The sequence below is a fragment of the Zootoca vivipara genome, chromosome 3 (assembly GCF_963506605.1).
Source record: "Zootoca vivipara chromosome 3, rZooViv1.1, whole genome shotgun sequence".
NCBI classification, from domain to species: domain Eukaryota; kingdom Metazoa; phylum Chordata; class Lepidosauria; order Squamata; family Lacertidae; genus Zootoca; species Zootoca vivipara.
The window spans coordinates 29,417,045-29,436,549 of record NC_083278.1 but is presented as its reverse complement, the minus strand read 5'-3'; positions in this window follow the sequence as shown (position 1 = coordinate 29,436,549).

Genomic DNA, 19,505 nt, shown 5'->3' with positions numbered 1-19,505 from the left:
GGAGCAGCAAAGGGTGTGTAAACCTTCCTGCATGCAATGATGTGCCTCTTCATGTCATACCCTCACATCTTTCCCCATAGCCACAAGTTTAGAATCATGTTTGTTGGGGAAAAGGTAGGAAGGCACAGCCAGGGAAGGGTTGCAGAGGAAACGTCGGCTCCCCCTTGCCAGTTCTACTGCTCTACGCCTCAGTACTTTGCGCGGTCAGGCGCATAGCTGCCAAGTCTCCCGTTTTCCCCGGGAAAACCCCTTTTTTACTTACCTGTTCCCGGTGGTCCCCCGTATCACTTCGTCTCCCGTTTTTCTCCATTATTTTCTCCTGCCGGCGGCCATTTTTTTCTTTCCTATTTGCCCTTCTATGGGCACCAAAAATGGCCGCCGCCAGCTTCAAAAGTCGCATCTATGCATGTCCGGAAGTGCATAGACGTAACTTCCGGTATTGGCGGCGGCCATTTTGGTGCCCATAGATGGGCGAAGCGACACCGGAAGTTGCGTCGGCACACTTCTTGACATGCATACAAGCGACTTTTGAAGCCGGCGGCGGCCATTTTGGGTGCCCATAGATGGGCAAAGCAACACCGGAAGTTACATCGGCGCAACTTCCGGTGTAAAATGGCTGCCGGTCCCGGATTCTGCAGTCCGGAACTTGGAAGGTAAGGTCAGGCGGAGACCCCCAAAACCCCAGTCAGCCCCCGAGCGGAATAATGACACCAGACAACGTTCTATGGGATTAAAATTGGCCACAACTTTGTTAAAATTCAGATGTAGGGAGACCTTGGCACAGGCATTGGGCGTTTATCCTTCCAGCCCCCCAGCCGGGGGTCTGGGTAATTTCCAGGTTATCCAGCATATATGGGGGTTGGGCTAGCTCTGGAGAACATATGTTCAAGCAGATAGCCCGCCCCCCTTTTCGTCGCCGCTGAAGGGGGAGGGCAATGACGGCCCCTGGGCAAATGGTCAATGCCTCCCCCCTAGACCCCTTTAACGGGAATCCTGGTATCGCTGCCGCAATGGGGGCGGGGGTCCCCTCCCCCACGCCCCCCCCATTTTGGTAAATATCTAAAGGATTCCGCCCAAGGCCTGCAACCACCAAAGTTGTGACAAATTGCTACGGGAAAGGCGAAACCTGCCAATGCAGGGAAATTCCTTTCCGGCCCTTCAACAGAGGCCTTGTTGTAGCAGCGCCTGCATGTGTGTTCGCCTGCGGAAGAAAAGAAGTTAACCTGCAATGTTAGCATTAATTTTGGGGAGTGGAGGGTGGGAAAGCTCTGGAGCCGTCGGCTGCTTCCCAGGTATGTCTCGCCTTCTGCTGTGGGCACTGGATGGTTACCTCCTCCTACCTGGCCAATCCCATCCTGGTAACACCTCCCCCGGCCGGATTGGACGGCTGGTTGTGTGGGCGGAGACTACAGGTATCCAGCCTGGGAAGGTGGTGCCAGCCTCCGAACTGCTGGGGGCTGCCTGAGGCTCCCAGGGTGCTACGCGCGACCGCGCAAAATGTGCACCCCTTTTATATGGGGAACGGTCATTGTATGTTGAGGGTGAGCACAGTGTTGTGAATCCCATACTTGCCACCGAAAGGGCAGTTGTGCCCTGAGTTACATGAGAAATGGGCATGTCCACTGGCAAATCAGTGGATCTAGGGGGTAATTCAACATTGTGCTAAGTTAATAGAAATATATTATTTATCCCAGAACGTTGTTGTTGTTGTTGTTGTTGTTAATTGGCTACATTTATTTCCAGGCAAAAAGGCCAAGAATGAAATATCCATAGGTTATATTTTAGGGTAGCTATGAAAAAGATTTAAATAGTCACCAGTTTCAACATTTAAAAAAAAAATGAAAAAAAAATCCATACAACCTAGTTCTAATTGCATTTATTAATGTTTTGATAGCCACTACTGCGAATGGAATGTTTAACTGGTTTTTTAATTACAGAGCCTGAATTCACGAATACTTGTATGCGCTATTAATTTATGTGCTGTGAAATCTGTTAGATCATTTGCTAGTCAGTAGGTTGTCTAGAATAAAGGCACTTCTACAAAAGGATTTCGGGGTGAGGGTCACTCATATAATCAGAAACATACCCAGCTGGCCTCCAGCTAAACATTACATTGCTTCTAAATGTATTTCTGGTTTTGCAATGGTAGCCTTTCGAGGGAATAGCTATTTCAACAAAACACGATTGTGCATGCGCATGCTTGTGCGCTCTCTCTCTCACACACATTTATGCAATTATTTAGCACAATTGTTATATTCCCCCCCCCCTTAAAAATCTAGAATCCCCCAATTGATCAAGTGTGAGAAATATGTAGCACTCTGGATTGACTTGTCTGAACCTCTGGAACGAAATCTTCAAAGCTGCAGCAACTGTTGGCATTAATGCTAAGTAAGAAAGGCTAGGGCAGGAGTCTGATTAAAGATTTTGGACTTACCCACACAATGAACTGAGCCAAATCACTGCTTGTCTGGAGCACAAAGGCGCTCTTATGTTCTCTGCAGTTTAGGGAAGGAAATGACATGGCTTGGACCTTGAATAGCAATTTAGTGTGTACATCCACACTGAAGCGTACCGTTTATTGGAACAGCCTTTGCTAATGCTGCTGCAAGGAGGAATCTGTCAGCATTTCCATTATAGGTTGTGTGTGCGGTGATTGGGGGAGATGCAGCTGTTCCAAATGGAATATGGGTGGCAAGGAACGGAGCTCATGTTGGGCTTGCTAGCTTGGACGTGCTTCTTGTAGAACAAAAACCTAACTGTGGTTTGAGTATTTTCAGAGATGTATGTTACTTAAAATTAAGAAAAGCAGCAGTAGAGTGGGAGGCAGCCGAAGGAAATATGGGAAGTGCTCACAAGAGCTTGAGCCGATGAGCATCTTATCCAGGGAAAGATTGTGGTGTTAGCATGGGGAAGTGACAATAGGAAAGGCTTACGTCCGTGCGATTTTTCTTTTAATAGGTAAAGTAATAACAGCTGTCTCATATTTCATGACCTACAAAAATGCAAACGGAACATGCTGGCTAATAACTGTGCATGAATATATAATCGGTTATGATGTCATTCAAAATATACGAATAAGCCACTTCAAAACGGTGTATATACCAACACATCTTACAAAATATACAAGCAACTACAAGTTGTTATATGTATCAGAGTCAAACAAATCAATGAATGGCGAGGAATGCCAAGCCGTCTCTCAAAGGAAGACGTCTCACAAAAGTCTCAAAGGAAGACGTCTCTCCGAAGTCTCAAAAGGACAGTATATCCAGAATAGTTCAACTGTTTCAGAATAAAGTCTTCATCAGCTGGAAATGGAATATAAGGCATAGCTGTCAACCCTCCCCTTTTTTTTGCGGGAAACTCCCTTATTCCAAGCCACAGCTGTCAGCTTTTCCTTTTTTTGCTGGAAATTCCCTTATTCCAGTGCCGTTTCCTGCTGCTATCCTGGATTGTTAGATATACCGTAGACTGTCCCCGGGACAGGTGAGGCTGCTGATCCCTTATTTTCAAATCCGAAAGTTGACAGCTATGATATAAGGCATTGCAAGCAATGAATGACAACAAAACTGAGCAACCTGCATGCAAGTTATAAAGCAGAAGAAAATATATAAAGAGGTACATACCAAATAATTATCAATGAAATATGCATACTAGTGGGGATAATGCTAGTGGATCAGTGCTCACTGGGTGGTGTAGCTGCTGATGCTTGCAACACAAATGCATAGGACATATAAAGTTGACCACAGGTGTATTTGTCCAGTCCATAAAGCCCCACTCCCCCTTTTAGCAAACACTTAAAGAGCCAAAAAAGAGAGAAGTGGTTTGGGCTCCTCACCTGATCTCGAAGGTCCCCACACATTATATGTGCTGCAACTGAAGGATGCTCTGGTGACATCTACATCGCAGCAGTAATGTAGGCTTTTAGGCTCAACAAAAATAGATCCCTCCTCCCTTTCCTCTCTAGGCAAAAGAAAATATCTTTTATTCCTCCCTCAAGAGTTAACACCCGGCGCCTGCAAAGGTACACACCACCAGTGTTATTTATTGGGTATGCCACTGTAGAGAACCCTGCGTGAAAAGTTTCTAGATGGGAGGTGGTAGCAATGGAGAGGCCGTGTTTTGTTACAAGGGAGATGGAACAGAACCTGGACAGTTGGGGGAGAGGGGATGGGGAGAAGTCGTAATGGGATTAAGAAACTATAGTGCACTTATTTTCTCATCAGAAATAGGGATGGAATGACCTTCTGATTTCAGTTCTCTTGGTTTCTCATTCTTCCAACCTTAAATTCAGTTCTCCAAAATTCTGTGGAAATTTCCAGGTTTTCTTTTTTAAAATCCTTGTGAGCTTTCTTTGGCATTTTTGTGCAAATTTCTCCTCATAAACACATGTTTGCCAGCAATTTCTCCTAATGAAATGTGTTTTTGTCTGATATGCGTCTATTCCTTTTTATGCATGCTCTCCCTTAACGCATACAGTTTTGCATGGTAAATTTTGGACCAGTGTGAATTTCAGAGGATGATTTTCATATTGTTTGGAAATGTACAAATGTGATAAATTCAACCTTAAATGAGAACTGAATTGAATCTCTCCTCCACCCGTAGTTAGAATCCCAATTGGTAGGTTGAACACCCTTGCCCTGAGAAAATGCTTATCTTTTGTGCGCATAGACTGAGCCTTAGTCACAGTTGTTTGGAATGAAGCTATGGAGAATGTTTGATTTATTTTGCTTAGTTGTTTCCTTTTTAGCTTCTTGTTCCCCATTTTACTAACACATTGCCTGTCCCCCCCACCCCCAGCAGTTCTCAGACCTCAATCTACCATTCTCATTGGGGACCCTTTGGGGGATGTGGTGTTGTATATCTGTGAGAACCTTTGCACTTGGTTGCCAATGAGTGAATTGGAACAATTTCTCTTTGAGGAAGTGATTTATGTACGCACATCCATCAAGTGTAACCTGCTCTGCTCTGTCAACTTCCTGTTTGATCTCTTGAGGGTTGAGTACATTAGGGAGGGTCTTCACAGCCTCTCAAGTTAACCTGTCTTGACTCCTGTTTGGGGATGTCTAATGGGTGTGCTTCAAAAGTGAGGAGAGGGGGGAAAGATGTTAACAAGTGTCACGGTTTTCTACTTGAGGCAAAACACACCAGCAATACCCAAAGGGAAACCCTGTTGTTGACTCAAATTTGTTGGGTATAACTTGGAAGCAAGAGCACGTTCCCTCCCAGTGCTTGTAAATATGGCACCCAAACCTGTTTTAAACGCTCTAATTTCAACCATAGCGGCCACGTAGGGTCCGGCAGACCAACTCTGCAGCAGCTAAGCATCTCCTGGCGTCTTGCACTGCTGTGGCTGGTAGAACACATTTTATTGTGATGGGGAATGTAGACCAGCTGGATGCTGAGGTTATCACTACACTTTTAAAATACTGCCAGAGAATGAATGAATGAATGGATCTCTGTTTAACATCTGCTCAACAGGAGATTACCACAATGAGGACAGCACACTGCCCTGGCTCTATGCTGCTTTTGACTTGTATGAGAAATCTGTGTCTGACCATGACCCTTGAACCCAAAGCTTTTGGTAGAGGAGCAGGAGTGCTTGAAGGAAAAATACCAACTGAGGTAGGAGAGCTATATAACTTTTCAAGACTTCCACTGGCTGCTTCCACATTTCATGGCTGGCTATCTACAATATGCATTGCACCAACCTGGATCATATCCCTTTTCTATTTCAGGCAATTAACAACTTGCCTCATATCATCCACACTGCCTGCTTTCAGGCAGCTGGAATACCCAGGGTCACAAAAGGGAGTCGGATGCCAAGAGAGTACCTGCATTTATTTGCTGATGTAGCCAGTTAGAATACATCAAAAAGGACACAACCAAATTGAACACATTCACACATAAACCATAAGATCTAAAATAAAAATATAAAAAATTAACAGCAACAACAGCAACAAACCTCCCCCCCCCCAACAACAACAACCCCCCAAGGAATACTCCAGCCCAAGAATCTCTCGGGGTTTTTTGTAGCTGGAGTCAGTCAGGGCCCAACCCTCCCAGACTAGGTTGGAAAACGCGCCTGCAAGCAAACCCTCCAATTATCCTTATTTTCCAGGGACAGCCCTGGATTTAAAGAAGCTGTCCCGGTTTCTGATTTGATCCTGGAATGTTTTGCTTTTCCTTAGGATGTCCCTATTTTTATCAGAAAAATGTTGGAGGGTATGGAGTTACGCAACCCCCGAGCCAAGGAGATACATAACTATACAAGCTTTGGAAGACACATGAAGGCATCCCTGTATAGGGAAGTTCTTTAATGTTATATTATGGGTTTTTTTATACGCAGGAAGGTGCCCAGGGTGGCTGGGGCAACCAAGTCTGATGGGCAAAGTCTCTCTCTTTGGCGATCACTCGTAACCGAGTAAGATTATCCCACGGTTTTAACAATGGGTCCGTAAGTGACTGTGGAGGCCAATTCTGGATCTACACGTCCTTAAGGCCACAGTGGGGACATTGGTTACCAGGCGGGAGTTGATCACGGTGTGGATTTGCCAAGCGTGCCTTACTCTCAGTACGTTTCTCCCTTGTGTCCTGAGATCGCGTTTCTTCAAAGCCCATGACACCTTTGGTAAAGGCTGTTCTCCAACTGGAGCGCTCGCAGGCCAGGGTTTCCCAGTTGTCCGTTTTATACGCTGGAAGGTGCCCAGGGTGGCTGGGGCAACCAAGTCTGATGGGCAGAGTAATACTACTACTACTAGAATGGGACGTCTCTATTTTCATCAGAGAAATGTTGGAGGGTATGCTGCAATGTAGGGAGCAGATCATCTAGGATTCACAGCCTAGATGGTCCTTACTTTATGCTCTTAAAAACACACACACACAAAAAAAAATCTTTGCTGTATCTGTCTAACATATATTATGACTATTACTGTGGAACTCCCCACCTGTAGTGCTATGGGAGAAACCACCCTACCTTATTTCAGATGTCATACAGATGTTATACAGACCTTGACATTACAATTATTTCTTTAAGCCAACCAGTATCTACTGATGTTTTTGGCCACATTTTATAGATATATGTTGTTTGGTTTTATTGTTTTCCATACACTGTAAGATGCCTTGTTATGTTTTACAGAAGAGCAGATTATCAGTTTTCAAATAAATAAATGCATTTTCCGTTGCTTTTAGGAGTTCAAATTCATAATTAGGAATGCAGTGAAGGAGAAGCGACAGAAGACTAAGAAAAACAAGTGAAGCCCAAGGTGGCTTATCTTCATATATGAAAAGACTCTTGTGCCTCAGCGGCTCACTTGCTCTTGTATCGAAATCGTTACACAACATATACGAAGCCAACATGTATTCAGGATGTTTCAAATGCTAGAAAAGTATGAAAATCGGGCTTGGGGTTTCTGTGTGTGGTGCTTGGCTTGACCAGTTGCACAATAACAATTATTGCAGAAGCAGATACATGTTGTAAACTCCAGCTGTGGTTTTACAGCCACAATTTTCCTCAAAATGTATTCAAATTAAGTCATTTGCATGCAACTAGATCTGCGAGTTTGCTGACTCCCTCCTTCTAATGATATGCATCTTACTGTTGAACTGGATTATGTCCAGCACTGGGAACATAATCTAAAATACACCCTGAGAAGTCATATTAACATTAGAAAATGACAAGGTAATATTCACTTGGCTGTATTAGGAAGTTGATGAAGCAGTGTTTTTGTCTGCTGCAATGATTATCTTATGTTGACTTCCATGGTGGACAGTCTTTTTATTTCATCCATATGTTGCCGTTTGTCTTCTGCATGTTTGTTTCCAGGTTTTTTCAAGGCACAGAGTATGTCTTGTTTAGGGTTGCCACAAGTCCTCTTTTTCCAGGACACGTCCTCTGTTACAGGGGTAAAATTTCTGTCCATGTGGATTTTTAAAATTTGCCAAAATGTCTCTGGCTATACTTTCTGGATGTGACATAGACATAAATTGGTGGTTGAAGACTTGCTTTCCTCTTCTATTCTCCTGCCCCCCCTCCAACAATATATCACAGCTTCATAGCCTACATATAGTAGAGGTATTTAAAACGAGAGTCGTCATAGTGTCCTTTTTTGCACTTAAAAATGTGGCAACCCTAAATGCAAACCATTATGTTATTTTTTTTTAATAAAACTAATAAATTTCAAAACATCCTTCAAGTACTTGAATGTCTATTAAGCCATTGGATTTCAGATTATTCTAGTCAACAGGTTAACTTAAAAGTATTGAGCACTGTTGTTGTTTAGTCGTTTAGTCGTGTCCGACTCTTCGTGACCCCATGGACCATAGCACGCCAGGCACTCCTGTCTTGCACTGCCTCCCGCAGTTTGGTCAAACTCATGTTCGTAGCTTCGAGAACACTGTCCAACCATCTTGTCCTCTGTCATCCCCTTCTCCTAGTGCCCTCAATCTTTCCCAACATCAGGGTCTTTTCCAAGGATTCTTCTCTTCTCATGAGGTGGCCAAAGTATTGGAGCCTCAGCTTCACGATCTTTCCCCTTCATGGATCAATGCCTTGTCGTGGCGAAGGGGCTTGAATAACTCGGAGAAGCTATGAGCTATGCCATGCAGGGCCACCCAAGATGGACAGGTCATAGTGGAGAGTTTTGACTAAACGTGATCCACCTGGAGAAGGAACTGGCAAGCCACTCCAGTATCCCTGCCAAGAAAACTCCATGGACAAAGACAACAGGCATATAAAAGATATGACGCTGGAAGATGAGCCCCTCGGGTCGGAAGGCGTCCAACATGCTACTGAGGAAGAGCGGAGGACAAGTACAAGTAGATTCAGAGCTGATGAAGCGGCTGGGCCAAAGCCGAAAGGACGCTCAGTTGCGGATATGCCTGGAAGCGAAAGGAAAGTCCAATGCTGTAAAGAAAAATATTGCATAGGAACCTGGAATGTAAGAACCATGGATGGAGGTAAGCTGGATGTGGTCAAAAATTGAGCACTACTCAGAAGCTATTATCCTATAACAGCTGTCCAGGGGTGGCTAATATTTTGCCCTCCAAATGTTGCTGGACTACAACTTCCATCATCCTCACCCGTCAGGCAACATCTAGGTCAACAACCCCTGTTCTAAATAAACCAGTTGCTCTGTGATGTAACAGTTAAAAAGGAGGGTACCCAAAGGGCCTCAGTCCCTGTCCAGTTTGACCAGTACTTCTGGGTTCCATTTGAATGTGCTGTTTGAGTAGTGACCAATGCCAGGAAAGTAATCCCCCCCTTTAGAGTCAGAATGTGTTGCTATATTGCCACATGTTCACCACGATTCAAATGACAACTTTGAGCTGAGAACAAGAAGGGAGGTTGGTGTGTTATTCTAGTCTCCCCCCCCTCCTTCTTCCTTGTCGTCGTCATCATCATCATCATCATACAACATCACACACTAAAAACTTCCCTGAACAGGGCTCCCTCCTTTCAGATGTCTTTTAAAAACCCCATGGCTGTTTATCTCTTTGACCTCTGCTGGGAGAGCACTGTCAGGGCTTCAGGGAATCTGATCCTTCCCCTGGTGACAGTCAAAAAGCAGATAACCAAAAAGAGTTCCTACCACGTAATTAATTCAGTATTCACAGAGAGAGAGAGAAAGGAATGCAGTCTCTATTAAATAATGGTGTTGCTCAACCCCCTCCGTCTCCATCATCCCTGCGCCAGCTGATCTGAGCTTTCTGCCTCTGAATTTTCTGTTCTGTTCTACCACTCTCAATGCCCACCTAGTTCTGGGAGAGGGGGGTTCAGGAATGCTCTCCAAAGGCACTGAATCTGTCAGCTGACTCTCCCCCGGTGCTTCTTCTTCCTGCTGTTCCTCTTCCAATATGTCCCAGCTTTTCCCCTCTGAACTATGTCCTTCTGCAAACTACTGTTCTAAATCTATATTGTCCTCCTGTTCTTGGGAAGGTCCAGGAGAAGGGTGGGCGGCCCCCACCATTCCTCCTCAGTCCAGTCACTGACAGGCATTCTATATCCCATGAGTATAATGCTAGAATTTGCTAACAAGGTAGTTTGTGTGTGTGTTTGCTTATGCATTTAAGTCAGGGCATTAACTTTACTCAAACACAGTTGCGATGGCAGCTATAATAATATCTCAGCATTAAATATACACAGAACCATTATCTAATAATAAGAGGAAAATGAAAGGCGTATGAAAGTAATAGCCCGCTAGGCATACAAGGAGATTAATATTTATGAATTGGAAGGTCTTGAGTGCTCTGGGGTGCATACATTTTGCATGGGGTGGTGGGGAAGAGAAATCCACTAGATTTATAGGGAGGGAAAATACTTCAACCATTATCAACAACCCAGGAGCCTGATAAGTAAACAAGAGGTCTGTGTGGTCCTTGAGCCACCTCTTGCTGTTAAAGGTTGAGAGGAAGATCATCAAAGGGTGATTCATTCAGCAGCTAAAGACCTGTGCACTTTGCACGATTTAAATCAAGGAGCTTGTTTTAAATGTCATTTCGGGAAGTTATGTTTCATGTTGTTCTAAAGCTGAATTAATATGGGTAGGCTTAACTGGGAAAAGCAACCATCTTTAATTTGGACTTGGACCTTTTTGGGCTCTCCTTTAATGTTATTGCCATCTATACGGCTCTTTCTGTGCATGATCTTCATAACTCTCACAACAAATGCTCTATAAGGTTAAGTGATTGTTTTATCCCCATATTTCAGATGGGTAGCTCAGACTGAAAGATACAGTCTTATCCGAGATATTGTGGGAGCTCATGGCCAGAAGCAAAATTCGGATCAGGAACTTTCTCGTTCACAACTCAAGACAGTGGCTGAGGACCAGCCTCGGCAGATGATTGTAACAGACACTTTAAATGTAAAAAGGGCCACAAGATTAGGAGTGGGGATATTTGGGGGTGGGAGGGAGGTGAGGGCATTTAAGCCCTTCACCCTGGCTGCCATTTCCTTGCACCAAATTGCACATATGCCTCAAGCAGTTTTCAACCCAAGCTAGGCTGTACATGCTTATTTCTGGCATTTAAAACCCAGTAAATGTAAAGGTAAAGGTACCCCTGACTGTTAGGTCCAGTCACAGATGACTCTGGGGTTGCAGCGCTCATCTCGCTCTATAGGCCAAGAGAGCTGGTGTTTGTCTGCAGACAGCTTCCGGGTCATGTGGCCAGCATGACTAAGCCACTTCTGGCGAACCAGAGCAGTGCACGGAAATGCCATTTACCTCCCCGCTGGAGCGGTACCTATTTATCTACTTGCACTTTGACGTGCTTTCAAACTGCTAGGTTGGCAGGAGCTGGGACTGAACAACAGGAGCTCACCCCATTGCGGGGATTCGAACTGCCGGCCTTCCGATCAGCAAGCCCTAGGCTCTGTGGTTTACACCACAGCGCCACCCGCGTCCCTCTTAAAACCCAGTAGTATATATATATATAAAGATGTTGTGGAGTGGGAAAACAGCAGACAAGGAATGACTTTTCCCTATCCAAAGCATCTGCTGAGTTGCTGTTGACACTGACTTGCAAGTAGCATGTAATTTGGGACCTAGTCAAAAATGCTAAAATAGCTTATGGAACCTTAAACCAGACCCTGTAAGTGACCCCATTTACCAGGGGCAATTCCTAAGTTACAGAAGCAGTCCCTGTTTCTGATTTGATCCCGGAATGCCCTGCTTTTCCTTAGGATGTCCCTATTTTAATCGGAGAAATGTTGGAGGTTATGGAGTTATGCAACCCCTGAGCCAAGGAGATAAGTAACTAGACAACCCTTAGAAGACTTTCAAAGGCAGCCCTGTATAGGGAAGTTGTTTGTTTTTTTATAAAAAAAAAAGTTTAATGTTTTATTATGTTTTTATATATGTTGGAAGCCACCCAGAGTGGCTGGGGAAACAACAGCAGCAGCAGCAGCAGCAGCAGCAACAACAACAACAACGATGGAATAGGATGTCTCTATTTTCATTGGAGACATGTTGGATGGTATGTACCGGTAGTGGAATGCCTAGTGCTCCCCTTTCCTCTTTCTTCTGATGATCTGAGCTATGAAGAATGAAGCCTTCTGGATATTCCCACCCTGGGTTCCTGATCACGCTGAAATGTGGCAGGTCCGAGATAGGTGAACGCACCCCACATTTTCTCTTTATTAGTAAGTTTGGAGCAGCTTGGTTGCAGCTGATCAGATCCATATCCTCTTGACATTGCCTAAATGCCAGGGCTGGGGAGACCGGGTCCATCTAAGCATTGCTGGACTCCAACTCCCATCAGCCCCTGCCAACATGCACAGTGGTCAGGAATGATGGGAGTTGGAGTCCATCAACATCTGGAGGGCCACGGGTTGCCCACTTCCTGTCTACTGATCCTGTATATCAATGTGATATGCATTCTTAATCATGCCTGTCAACTGCCCGTCCATCATAAATATTGGATTGCCACAGTGATGCTGCTAAAATGCTATTTATTTATCACTAGTTACAGGTAGGTAGCCGTGTTGGTCTGACGTAGTCCAAAAAAAAAAAAAATCCTTCCAGTAGCACCTTAGAGACCAATGAAGTTTGTCATAGGTGTGAGCTTTCGTGTGCATGCACACTTCTTCAGATATCAGTTAGGAAATGTATTGACTTTATTTCAACACTCATGGATTATTATTATTATTATTATTATTATTATTATTATTATTATTATTATTTTGATGCATGTAAGAAAAATGGCTTTTCTTTGTATTTAATGTTCATTTTGCAACCCATGCTGCCTCTGACCACGCCTCTTTGTATAATGATCTCCCCAGACAATGTTATTTAGAACAAATTGTTGTTCTGTTTCTCAGGCCCAGCTTGGCTAGGCTGTAATGTCACCCTCAGCTGAGCATCTGGTAACAGTCAACACCATAATCTACCTGAGGGCCTGGGTGGCCGTACAAACAGACACCTCCCACCCCCATGCCCTTTAAGGACATATCAGTATGCATTTGAGTTAATGAAGATCAACATTCTTTCAATTTCACCCCTTATAAAACGTCTGGGAGGTTTTGATTCGGCGTGAAGCGTGACCCTAGCACAGCCCAATGGGGACCGTTCTTCTTGCACCTCATCCATAAAACAAAAAACCCCTCGGTGCATTCCACCCTCAGCTGTTTGCTTTGAGCTCAGGACCAACACGGAGTGTGAAAAGAAAAGAAGAAAACCAGCAGCCAGTAAGTGGCAGGGATAGGTAATGCTCTCAAGAACAAAATTCAGACTGATCGGGTTACTTTCCTCTGGATTGGAGCACAGTTGCTCATGACCTTGTTCTTTTGAGCTGTTAATAGGTTTTAGGAGCTGGGCTAATATTCTGTGACTGGCGCAAAAGTGCATTTTATAGCGCATTGTTTCCAGTGTTGGGAATTCGTCTGGCTAAAAGCAGCCACTCTTAACCCTATAGACTCAATGTGGGCAACTTTTCTCTCTGTCTCTCTCGCTCTCTCACATGCACAGCCCAAAAGGATGGATCTTTGTCACCAGGAAACAAATGGAGAACAACCACAGAGAAATGGAAGACTTAATTGCGAGGATAGAGGGGATAGCTCAGTTGGTTAGAGTGTGATGCTTATAACGCCAAGGTTGCAGGTTCAGTCCCCATATGGGACAGCTGTGATTAGAAGGTCGGTGGTTTGAATCCCCACAATGGGGTGAGCTCCCCTTGCTGTGTCCCAGTTCCTGCCAACCCAGCAGTTTGAAAGCACACCAGTGCAAGTGAGGGAAGGTAAACGGCGTTTCCGTGTGCTCTGGCTTCTGTCACGGTGTTCTGTTGCACCAGAAGCAGTTTAGTCATGCTGCCCACAACCTGGAAAGCTGTCTGTGGACAAACGCCAGCTCCCTTGGCCTGAAAGCAGAGATGAGCACCACACCCCATAATTGCCTTTGACTGGACTTAACCATCCAGGGGTCCTTTACCTTTACCTTTTTTTATTCCTGCATTGCAAGGGGTTGGGCTAGTTGATCCACAGGGTCCCTTCCAACTCTACAATTCTATGAATCTGTGAAATGCTGCAGTTATTTGAGACAGGTTTTTTTGGGGGGGGGGGTATAAAGAAAGCATGAATTGTCTCATAGGTCAGTTTTATCTGTGGGAATGATAGGCAAATACACCTTGGTGAGAGTGGAGTAAAAAGGATCGACTGAGTTGTAGGAGATTCTCTTCCTAGGCACACAGTTTATAACGCTTTGCATATAGGTGGGGATGGATCATGTAAGAAGTGGTGCATTGTGCAGAATCCAGGGATATTGAGTGCAGAATCCTACAGTGTTACTATCAATGATTCCTTTCAAACTGTAAATCCACAGGCCAAAGGTTTTGAGGCCTCTTCAGAGAAGTGCCGACACCCGAGATATATCTGATAGGACTAGTCCTATTCCTCTGATTGTAAAATAAAAAAATTCCTTCAGTAGCACCTTAAAGACCAACTAAGTTTTTATTTTTTTATGGTCTTTAAGGTGCTACTGAAGGAATTTTTTTATTTTACTTCGATCCAGACCAACACGGCTACCTACCTGTAACCAGTCCTCTGACTGTAAATTGCTTTAACAGATTTTAATAATGCATTGTTGTAACCCACCCTGGGATCTTACGGTGAAGAGACAAGATGAAATCCAAATCACTCTCATCCTTCAGAACCGTCTAATGTTAGACTCAGTCATTTGAGTGCAACTATGTCATTTCGTGCCAGTTTGATTTGCTACTTTGCAACGGGCACATAAAAACACATAGAAACAACCTCATTTATTTGCCAAGAAATCAGTTTGTACACATTATAAAATATTTAACTTCTGAGCCTTGGAAGTATTTAGTTCCCCAGTTATTTTCTTCCTTCTGTTACAGCAGGAGTGGCTGATGTGGTGCCGGACCCCAGTTCCAAACAAACCCAGTGGAAAAGAAAAGAAAAACAACTTGGGGAGAAGTGATTTTGAGTTTTAAAGGAAAGAGAGGAAAACGGTCTAGTAACATCTCTCCTTGTGTTTTTCCTCCATTCAGGTATGTAGCCTGTCTAGGATGAATGGAGTTAAAAACCAGCCAAAGGATAGATGGAATATCACCAAATTAATGATATAGTCCTTAAAGATAATTTTTTTATAGATTTAATAATGATAGATCAATATTGGAGACTGGGGTATTTCAAGGTCATACGAAGATGTTGTCTAAAGTATATGAATTTTTGCTGGAATGGCATACAAAAGATGAAGAAATTTAGTCATGACTAAATGGGCAATGGACCTAGGATATAATATCGAATATGAGAAATGGTGCTGTGGGTTAAACCACAGAGCCTCTTGGGCTTGCTGATCAGAAGGTCGGCGGTTTGAATCCCTGTGACGGGCTGAGCTCCTGTTGCTCAGTCCCAGCTCCTGCCAACCTAGCAGTTCGAAAGCACGTAGCACGTCAAAGTGCAAGTAGATAAATAGGTACCACTCCAGAACTGTTGGAAATGCACTGTAAAAGAGGGTAATTTTTTCCACATATGGTGGTTGTGTGACAAGGTGAAGACTTTTTGGGATAGTGTGTATAATGAGTTAAAAAAGATATTTAGGTACACCTTTTATTAAAAAACAAAACAAAAACAGATGCATTTTTGCTAGGAATGGTTGGAGAGGACATTAAAAAGGAAGATCAGAGATTCTTCCTGTATGCCACAACAGCAGGAAGACTACTCCTCGCACAGAGATGGTAACAACATGTTATTCTGATAATTGAAGAATGGCAACAGAAAGTATTGGAGTATGCAGAAATAGCAAGGCTAACTAGAAGAATCCGACAGCATGATGACGAGAAATTCCAAAAAGAATGGTCCAAATTTATGGTATACTTAGAGAAAACTGTACATAAATAAAGACACTCACAAAACTGAAATAAATACTCATAACGTTTATTGTAAACATTTGGTTAGATCATAAGATGTAATGCTGTAATATAATAAGGAATGCATGTTTAAAGTATAATACAAAAATTATGAAGGAATTATAGACATTTATAGAAGGTATATATATAGTAAACACGCTTAAGTAAGAGTAATGCAGTAATACCTCGGGTTACGAACGCGATCCGTTCCGGATCGCAGTTCGTAACCCGAATAGTTCGTAAACCGAACGCGATGCGCGGCGCCATTTTGCACATGTGCAAAGCGCGTTTTCCGCGCTTTGCGCATGCGCAGACCGCGCGCGCGTGCTTGCGCCGCTTCTGCGCACGCGCGGGGGGCGAAAACACTTCCGGGGGTACGCAGTTCGTAACCCGAACTGTTCACAAACCGAGGTGTTCGTAACCCGAGGTACGACTGTGTAGAGAAGCCAGAAGAGGGGTGGAGGGAAGTTAATTCGGATATCGATTTAAAGGAGAATAATGTTGTTAAGTTGTATTGTGTTTAAGATATTTGGAAAAATCAATAGAAATTATTGCAGCGGGGGGGGGGGGGAACCAGCCAAAGGATCAATCACGAACTCCACATATAAAAGAGTTCTGGGAGATTATATATAATGAAACGGGGGGGGGGGGACCCAGAAGTTTTCTTATTAGGAATTATAGGTACAGAGATTCCAAAAGACCAGAAAAAAACTTTTCATGTGTGGAACAACAGTCGCCTGGACGCTTCTAGCCCAGAGTTGGAAAGAGGATACATTCCTTACCAGAGAAGAATAGCAAACCAATCTGATGGACTATGCTGAAATGGCAAAGCTGACTGGGAAACTCAGGAACCAAGAGGACAAAGACTTTATAAAAAGAATGGGGGGAAATGATAAGTTATCTAAGAGACCACTGTAAGCAGCTGGAAACCCTGGCAGGATTTTGATTTCACCTGTAGTGTAACAATTATCATGGAAAATATGGATTGATATAGTAGCTAGAGTTTGGAGAAGATGCTGTTTTAAGTGAGTAAAATGGGACTCCAGGGAAGGGGTGGGTGGGTGGAGTCCTGAGATTTGGTGGAGTCTCTTTATATGCATATGGAATAGAATCTGCTGTAATTTCGTTTTGCGAAAACGAAAGAGAAATGATTTCAAAAATAAATAAATAAACCACGAACTCCACATATCATATAGTCTGAGCCCCAGTACATCCAATTTACAAGAAACCAAGTGATACACATGTTGGTAGCATAAGCCAACCAGGGGTTTCCCTTCTCCCTAACCTTTGGGGCAACATTCCCTGTTTCTTAATGGAATCCTCCTGAAAGGATTGCATGAAAAGGCTGCCTATGCTGCCCACACAATTGTTATTAATCATTCATTGAAAACTTCCCTGGCTTCTTCCGTCTTTCTTGAGTGCTGACCTTTCTGGCGATCGCAGGGGGCTAATCATGCATTCTTAAGGAGGTGCTGTCGCACATGAAACAACATGGTTTTCAAAACAAAAACAAACAGCACCATCACCTGCTTTCTATCCATTTTAAAAAGAAAGAAAGGAAAAGCGAGTCTTTCTTTTAGTGCCCGTACATTGTTTACGCACAGAGTCAGGGCCGGATTTAGGTTTGATGAGGCCCCTAGGCTACTGAAGGTAATGGTGCTCTTTATATGTCTAGCTGTCCATTGTCAACAACAAATTGTCGCTGTTTTTGTGTGTGTTGAAGATATGCCATATGGGAATTTATGGACCTAATAGGTATCTAAAGCCATAATGGGATTGAAATAAATAAATAAATTATGTATTACAATCAGCAGGCATAAGACTCATACCCTTAGTCTATGCTGCCTGGTCATCATTCTGCAAACACTCTTTAATATTAGATAACAGGTACAACAGCTTGACCTACATTCAACTGTGCTGCCCTGCAGTCTGAAGCTGGATGCTACCCATTGCCATGCAACCAGTCCATGCAGAATGTAGGCACCCTATATATAGAAATGAGCAAACCGGTGGTATTTTAGGGAGCAGGCTAGCAGGCGGGGCCCATTACTTACATCATGGGAGCCTACACAACACAAAACATGGTTGCTGTATGTAGATCTTATTTTATTTGTTTTTTATCTTATATTTTTGAAATGCACATCCAGTTTTTTTCCTTTAATTTTTTTTGGGCCCCCAGGACAGTGGGGCCCTAAGCCAGGGGTCAGCAAACTTTTTCAGCAGGGGGCCGTTCCACTGTCCCTCAGACCTTGTGGAAGGCCGGACTATATTTTTTGGGGGAGGGGAATGAATGAATTCCTATGCCCCACAAATAACCCAGAGATGCATTTTAAATAAAAGAACACATTCTACTCATATAAAAACATGCTGATTCCTGGACCATCCGCGGGCCAGATTTAGAGGGCGATTGGGCCGCATCCAGCCCCCGGGCCTTAGTTTGGGGGACCCCTGCCCTAAGCTATAGCACTGCACAGAGTACAAACCATTCTGGTTGTCAACACAGCATTATTTCCTGTCCTGCTTAAGTTGCACAGGTATGAATTGCAACTTCTTTCGACGATGGGCCTCGAGACATGCAAGCAGAGTTAGGCCAGCTAGAGAGCCCTTTGCCGGAAATAAATCCACAGACTAGGGAAGCGGCCTGAACTAAGATTGCACTTTGAAGTTCAGTCGGCACATCTATTTGCATGTTAAGATTCCAGGAACATGAGAACATCGAAGCAATGTGCGGTATTGCCAGAAGCAAAACCTCAATTCCTCCTCTCTCTCTCTCTCTTTTTTTTCATAGTAGTAAAACAAACCATACTTGAAAGTGGGGGAAAAAAGCACTGAACTCTTACTCTGGGAGTTGCTAAAAGCAACCCCCCCCTCCCACTTTTGGATACTGAGTCACAAGCACCAGCTGTATCCTCTTCCCGTTCATAAAGGCAGCCTTTGTTTTCCACTTAAAAAAGGGAAAAGCTACTGGTAGTTGTCTAACTACCCGACTGGGCAGTTCATCACCCATCGGAACAGTTCTGCTCTGTTAATTGGCTGAGATTTTTTTTACCATATTCGTTTCTCTACTTTTGTCTTCCCCTTGACTTCAGCGGAAAGAGCCCTGCACATTTATTTGTTGCATTGATCACCATTATAATCATCAATTGTAATAAAAGCCTGCTTAGGATGCTTACGGACAGACAGACATCCTTACCAGAATGGTTTGTAGATAGAAAAGAAATGCACAATATAAAAAGGAAAGGGAAAAAGCAAAAAAACCCGCAGAATTGTTTTCCATTCATTTTACTTGAAACAGGATGAGGATAGGTAAACGGTTGAGACAGGTATGGAGACCTATGAAATTCAGCTTAAAGGATGTGATCGGCATCGCACACATAGCTCACAGGTCGTGTTCTGTTCTGTTCCCTTTCTGATATGCCAGGTATAGTCTCTTATTTAGGAGGCTGGTGAAATTTCAGTTCATTTATATAATCGTTTATAGAGCCCGCCTCTTCCACCTAGGTAGGGAGCTCACAGTATAAACAAGATTAACGACGCTAGGAAGTTTTACTCCCTAACAACCTTGAATGCTGGAAATCTAAGTGGATGGGAGTTGTGGGGCGGGGGGGGGGGAGAGGAAATGAAGCTCTCTAATCACTTTTGCCGCC